Consider the following 8,158-nt stretch of genomic DNA (forward strand, 5'->3'; position numbering starts at 1 on the left):
TGTCACAGAGAGTATTAATATTTTGGACTATTTATTATTTGTTATATACTAAAATCTTTACTACTATCCTTTAAGAAAATGTCAATTATTCACACGTTTATAAATAAAGAAACGTTATCTCAGCAAATGTAGGTAAAATTTCCAGATAACATTGATGGTTATTGCAAAGACAAGACTGGAAATAATTTTTTTTTTGGTTCTAAAATCAATACTCCTTCCACTATGCAATTTTACCTTTCTAGTCCTGCTTTCATCCTTCCTAAGCAGCCGAAGCATCTAAAGATTGGACATTCAAAGACTCATCTGAGATACGCACTGCCCCTTCACTAATCTTTGCACAGTTGTGTTTATGCTCACGTTCACATAATTCTGTAGCAGAGTTATGGTGAAGAATTACTCAGTTCCTACCAAATCTTAGTCTGCGCTTTCATCGCTATTACGAAAACTTCTCTAGCTTTTCCTGTTAATACCGAGTGCTCCTTTTGAATTATGAATTCGTACAGCCATTTCCTTTCAGCCCAAATTCTAGAATGCCTAGTTTTGCTTCTCTACCACTTCAGGGGCTAGAGCAGGAGTGAGGGGTAGATGTCTCACAAAAATTAGAATCTTGTGGTGGTTAAAGATTTGATTTTGCTGCGGTTTCTGGTGAAGGATTAGCTGATAACTACTGCTAAATAATAGTATCAATTTTGCTGAATTTAACAGCGAACTAAAAGATTGCGACCTCCTTTAATTCAGGACAGAGGGGGAAAGCTTAGGACTATGAACCCGGTGCTGCTGCACAGGGAAAGCAACGCATGACTGATTACGCAAGTCTGTAAGAGGAAATGTTTTGCAGCTATTCCCAGCCCAGTAAATCTAAAATAGCGTGCCAGATGCGGCTCCTGGGTTTCCATAAAATTCAACATTTTTATATGCATTGAAAGAGCAGGGAAATAATTTCATATATATTTCACCACTAAAGAAAATTAGCATAGCCTAATTTTTATCTTCCTTCCTTCCTTCCTTCCTTTCTTCCTTCCTTCTTCCTTCTTTTTTTTCTATCATTACTTACATGTAACACAGTCTTGACTGTGGACATTGAGCTGAATCAAGAAAATGTTTCATTGCTGAATAAAGAGATTTAATATCTATCAGGATTTCAATGCTTATTTAATTACAACAAAGGTTAAATGTGATGAATTTTGAAGTCTCAGCTAGTTCTGTGTTCCGTACTTCTAAAACATACTGACAGAGCAAACACGTGCTCATCTTCCATAACTAAATTCTGATTCAAACTAGCAATCTCTCAGAATGAGCAAGTTCTGCTTTGCAGGCTGGTGGCCTTTCCGGACTCCGAATGGCACTTGTGCTTTACTTAACCCCCTTGTGCAGACAAACCTCCGGTTTGCTTCTGTCGTGGAAGTGTGCACTTCCGGATCTACAGAGATCTCGTTTCTTTCCTTACTGAAGGGGCCTTTTAAATCATGGCTTAAAATGTGGTCTATCTGCTTAAGTCATAATATGTTTTCCTCTGCTGTACTTCTTTATAGAAATTTTCAAAATATTGATGTTTAAAAGGTGCCTCCAGAGTGTCCACAGAAAGACGTATTTCTCGTTCTATCCTTACATTGTAGTTTTCAAAAGAGCTACGATGCCTGAAATTTTAAGCGCGCCATATAATTTGCACTTTGGTGATGTGGTTTTCAATGAGTCAAGCTTTAAGAAATCATAGGTTTTTCTATTTATTCGTGACAATCCTGTGTGCTGTGCACTGAAGAATTTTACATTAAATATCTATCAAGCATGAATCAAATGCGGCCAATGCTGTCAAATATCAGTGATAATTAAAACTTGAGATATCTTCATGACTGTGGCTTTTTTTGATCAAATCAAAATAATATGTGGAAAGTGGCCCTGAGAAGTCATATTGTGGTACTCACAAAATAGTTTGTAATCTTTTACAGCACACTTTTTAAAATTAAAGACTGAACTGATATGCTAACTCTGATCATGAAATTACATGCTTACTAATTAATGTGCGTATTAATAATCAATCTCTCTAAAATCCTGATGTCAACAGAGATGACAGCTTATGCTGAAATACCACCTTAGAAAATAAACTACCTTATATGAAAGACCTTTTTTAAGAAAATCAGTATCTAAATTCTGTTGACTATGATTCATGATACAGTTTCTTTAAACCATGCTGTGACTTATAACAAATCTTGTCAAATAATTTTTCCAGTTTACTTTAAGGTATAAATGTAGTACATTACTTTAGAACTGCTTAAAATATAAAAAGAATAAAAATTTATAAACAATAAAACTCAAAGATGACAGAGAAAGGATTGAAGGTATCAAAATGCAACCTTTATCAGGAAAGATTAAATTAATACAGGCTTTAAATTAGAAATAATCTCTATATTGTCATATCACGCCTGGGAATGATCTGCTATCTGCTCCATCTTCTCGCTGTTCTTACATTGTTTCCAGCACCATTACTAAGTAACCCAAAGCCCTGCCTGCGGCAAGGACGCTGCTGCTTCTCACCGACGCCAATACTGATTCTAAATAACTTGACTAATCTTTCCCGTGAAATGCCACGTTCAACGTTAGTGAAGCTTTTTCTATTTCAAGAACACCAGTCAGACTGATCTTTGAAAAACATTTATTTAGGAAATGTGTGGTAAATTGCAAGACAGCACTTAGTAAAAAGGGGAAAACTATTCCTAGCCATTCCACACCACCCAGCAGGCAGGGCTTTCTAGTACTGTCCGGGAGACGGGCGCTGGGCTTCTCACGGGGAGGCTGTAGACTCTTCGCTGTTCCCCACAGCGCGGTGCTGAACTCCTCATTAATTTAAAAGTGCTGCAGGTGTGTTTGAGAAGGACACACATTCTTTCACAGGTACAAAGTACTATCTACGTCCATTTACGTTAAGCCTATTCGTGCTGCCCCAATTTTCCAAACTTTCTCAACTGTATTTATCAGTACTTAAGAAAAGAGAGAAATGTGGTGAAACACTTAATTTCAGTGATAGATTTGCCAACTTCCCACTGTTGTTACTAAATTTTAAGCGAATTATGTAGTGCTATTTTTGAAAGGAATATATTAAAAAGTTGTTTTTATTTCTATTAAATTCAATTTTATTATTATAGTAACAGATTGTAACACTTTTAGAAGTTTTGTGTACAAAATGACTTATCTGGTGTTAATATTTTTCATAACTTGATTTTTGGTTACTGCATCTTTTTTCTCTATTTTTTGTTTAATCTTTTAATGTTTAGGTTTAAGGCATATTTTTACAACATTAAATTTTAATTTTTTTTTTGTTTTGTAGCACAAGGGGATCATACTCAGGACTTTGTATTTGCCATGTGCCGCCTAGCTATCTCCCTGACCCAAATTTTAATTTTTAAATTCAATCTAAGAACACAGATCTTGAGCTTGTATTTATTTTCATTACTGGTATAGTTTGACTTATATCCATTGACTTCACTGAAAGGAAGTGTGTGTGTGTGTGTGTGTGTGTGTGTATGAGACTTAGTGTGTGTGGTGTTAGGAGTCAAACCCAGGGCTTTGTGCATGCAAAGCACATGCTCTACTACTGATCTACATTTCCAGCCCTCAAAAAAATCTTAAACTTGGTTTTAAATCTTTAGTGTAAGTATTACAGATTAAGGAGGCAGGATGCAGAGAAGCATATGGTTAGTGTTTTACTCAGGGTTTTACTAGAGGGATAGACATAACACAAGATGTACAAGTCAGAGTCAGATGAGGAACTGAGCTGAGAGGGTGTGCACATCACGGACTGAAGGACTCAGTCCCAACGATTTTAAGTTTACTGCTGTGTTGTGTCTCTAATGGTCTTTGATGGTTAGCTGTTGGATCTGCAACAGAAGACTGAAAGATCCGATCTGGAGTCTGCACTGGGAGCCAGGTGATAAAGTCCAAGGTGACTGCAAAGACTGAAGTTGGTTCCAAGAAGTGGAAGGCCGAATTCTTCCTCAACACTTTATATCCCCTTTTTGTGCCGAGTTACTCTGGGGCTGGGTCTTCACAACCCAGAAAGTGCAACCTCCAGGGGATCCAGCCAGATTAGCACAATGTGTCAAGATGACACAATGTATCAGCCACTATAGTTAGCTTTGTGTTTTCTAACCATTTGAAAAGATATTGTCTTTCCTAATGTTAATGTACTTTAAAATATATCTTTATTATAATAAAGTGATTCATGTTTGTAAACAGTTATACTTTGTTTAATTTAGTATCTCTTTTAATCTACAGTAAGATTAACTATGCTCTGAGATTAAAAAGGACAAACAAGATTATTTGGTCAAGTAGAAGAGATACTTGTATTCTAATAATTCTTTATTTTGCATCCTAAAGGTGTCTATAAATCAGTGTACAGTTATTATAAGGAGCTTCTTAGAAGTTCACCTTTATATTTACTATTACTTAGTTTATGGCTCTAGCATCCTTAAGGTAACTATTTGATGTCACCTATTTTACTTAAATGATAGATTTCAGTTGGTCTTCTTAGTGCAAAGCTTTCCTTTACTGCATAATTTCCTAAAATCTCAACAGACAACAGGCTGGACACTTAGCACATGGCATCGAGCATGGCAGTATATTCTGTGTAGGAAACAGTCAGGCCAAAGATACCTACGGTGTGGATATCCCCACTAAATCTCAGTTTAAAACTGAATCTCCCTGGTAAGAAATTAAGAAGTGTGACCACGTGGAACCTTTCATGGAAATGGAAAATATTAATTCATCCATGAATGAAAGGAGAGTTCAGTGTATTATCTGGAGAATGAGTTTGTTATAAAGCTTGATTAGTTCTGGCTTTGTCCATGTTCTCTTCGTAACATATGATTAGCTGCCCTGGACTCTACAGAGATCCCAGCTAGCAAGAAGGCTTTCACCTGAAAACGTTTCATCCTTGACTCTCTAGACTCCAGAAATGGGTGATCAACAAAACTTTATTTTTACAATTATCCAATCACTTGCATATTGTGAAAGAAACAGAAAGCTAAGTACTGCATAATCTCAACAAATAATAGTAGAATGATACTGGAACTATGAAAATGTGAACATGAAGAATTTGCCTGTTTGGGAGTTGGTGGAAAGTTTTGCGAAGTAGACCTTAGGCATGTGCAGGCCCAACGCATGAATTTTAATTTAATAAAGGAAGAGGAAGACCTTGTAGGCAAAGTGACTAAGGCGGGAGAAGGTGAAATAATGGAGTAACATAGGACATGTGAAGAAATAAACAGCCTGGAGGCTGATGTGCATGCAGGGAACAGTGAGGAAAACACATGGGGCAGGCGAAGATGAGGGAGGCAGGAAGAGGGACAGAAGCCATGAAGGTCTGTGAGCAAAGCAATGACCTCACACGACTTACTATGTCATTTGTAGGAACCAGTTCCAGAGCTGATGCGCATGTAGTGATGAAAAAACTGCCCACCCTGACAGAGTGTTTTTACCTGGCCAGAAATAGAACTGCACTAAGGAGAAGCAGGCCCGTGTGCGCAGGGCACAGTGGGAGCTGCTTAACCATTCTGTCTTCCTTCTTGAATACTGGAGTTTTATTAATTTGAAAGGGATATTGTACAGAGTTTATTACCTGGCTACAGGTAATAACTAAACTCTCTGTGTGCATGAATTTTTTGCTCTTCTTCCAACCTCTGTTTTTTTCAGCAACCATTTCATTAAATAATCGGCTTTTACAGTTCAATAATTCTCATTTCCTCAGCATGTGTTCAAGAAGCAAAACACAGTCTCACACTGCATCTTCCTAGCAACGTTGCAGCAGCCAACAATCCCGGTCAGCACTTACGTTAGACACTTGTTTGGCAGCAAGGTAAGGCGTTGTCTTAGACTGAACAGCAGCTTGGTTTGGCATGCCTTGCTCAGTGCCCTTCTCATGTCTTTTTGCTTGTAGATGGAAGCATAGAATACCAGGGTTTGGGGATATAGCTCAGTGGTACATCACCTGCCTAAGAAGCATGAGGTTATGGGTTTAGGAAAAAAAAAAGAAAGGAAGAAAGAAGGTGGTATTATCAAATGCAAAGAGAGAGAGTGATTTCATTTGGAGAGGATTGTTGGGGGAATAATACGTTAAAATAGATTGAAATAAACTTGCTCCTAATTCAAGAAGTCTTTATGATGAAAAGACATTTGTGGATAGATTCAGAGAGAGAAGAAGAATCCATTAATTTTCTCGAAGTTCCCAGAAGGAGTTGGCACAGAAGAGACTTCAGGTCTGTTCTGCTTGCCTATAGTGGTGTGAGAGAGCATGTTGCTGTTCGCTAATCCACTCAGTGCATGGCCCTTTGTTGAACCAATCCTAGCACCCATCATTACACTCACAGTCTTAGGGCCAGCCAAATAGCTGAGCAGATTAAAGCACCTGCAAGCAGGTGCAGGGGCCGGGGGTTCAATCCTAGGCCTGCCATGCCGGCCCTGCCCCTGGCCTGTGCTGAGACTGGGTGTGGAGGTATGTGCCTGTAATCCCAGCTCTTCGGAGGCTGAAAACAGGAGGATCGCTACTAGTCCCATCTAGTAGTGAGACCCTGAACACCCTGTAGACCCTTCCCTAAAACACAAAATAAATAAATAAATAACTTCAATCATATGTGAACAGTGTTTAACTGTTAATCAAAAATAAACCAGTTCACCCCTTGAGACCCCCCACAATAACTCCACAGTCCTACCCACTCCCTCCCAGTGAGTGAGAACTTCTACTTTTTTCTCAGGAACCCCAGATCCAGTCCTAGCCTAGGCCTAGTGAGTGTGGGGGGGAGCTTCCAGGTACCCTGAGCCGATGGGAACTATCTGGACAAAGCCCAGGCATAGCATGGATGAGACCCTCTTCTAACACCTTGGGACCCCCCCCCACAGTCACCACCCCTACTCCCACCCAGTAAGTGAGAATTTCTACGACGTTCTCGAGACCCCCAGATCCAGCCCTAGCCCAGGCCTTGTGAGTGTGTGGGAGAGCTTCCTCTCCCCTATACTCCACCTTGTCCCCTCCAGTCTCAGCTCAGACCCAGAACATAGAACGGGAGTGAAACTCTACAGCTGCAGTCCCTGCAGAGAGTGTAGGGGACAGAACCACCCAGCAAGTCTTGGAGCAGAACATCTTGCCAAAGGGGCACAACATGTTCACTCCCAAGGGCAGCAGCAGGAAGGAGCTGAGCATGGCAGCCAGACCCAAGCCAGACACAGCAGGATAAATCCAAACTTCATAGATGTGCACCTGAATTCTAGTAGGTGCTAAAACTGTACCAAAGCTCTACAACAAAAGTGAGAAGACAGCGCCATGCAAAATGACAACGAGAAGGACCAAATGCAAACTCAGACCCCAAGCCCTGCCATAACAAGAGCAGAGGACACTATCATAGAAGAAATTGGGAATCACACAGCTGAAATCAATGAATCAAGAGCTTCTGAAATAAAGAAACAGCTAAAGAAAAGTATAGAGGAACTCAGATTAGACATAAAGAAAGAAATCCCTGAATTAGTAGCATCTGCAGTAAAGAATCAAATGCGGAAACATATGGAGGAAAACCAGTGCCCACCCAGAACAAGTGCAGAGGACAATAGCTCAGCTGAAATGTATGAATTAGTAGCGTTGAAAGTAAATAAGGAACAGCATAAAGTTATAGAGGAACTCAGAATGGAATTATTTTTTGGGAAAATAAAAGAATTCTCTGAACTTATAGCATCTGAAGTAAAGAATCAAATACAGAAATTAAGGGAGGAAACCCAATCTGAAAAATACTCTGCAGTAAAAGAATTAATAACTGCTTCTAAAGAAGACATTGATAAAAAAGAGAGGAGATTAGGAAAATGACAGATTCCTTGAATGAGCAATACAGGAAAGAAATAGATCATATGAAGCAGAGTCAAAGAGATATAGAGGAAATTAAAATCTCAATCACAAGTTTGCAAAACCATTTGAGTGAAAGTGAAGACAGAGTTTCAGATCTCTAAGATGCTGGTGCAGCTAGTGAAAAGGTAAGAAATGATCTCTTAAAAACAACTAGGTGGGGCTGGCAAGATGGCTCAGTGGTCTAAAGCACCTACTTAGAACAAGTTTAGCCAAAACAAAGGGACCGCGGTTCAATCCCCCAGCACCACATGCCAGCCAGGGCCGCCCCCTGGTGGG

This window comes from Octodon degus, unplaced genomic scaffold, assembly GCF_000260255.1.
Source record: "Octodon degus isolate 3935 unplaced genomic scaffold, OctDeg1.0 scaffold00012, whole genome shotgun sequence".
In the NCBI taxonomy this organism is placed as follows: Eukaryota; Metazoa; Chordata; class Mammalia; order Rodentia; family Octodontidae; genus Octodon; species Octodon degus.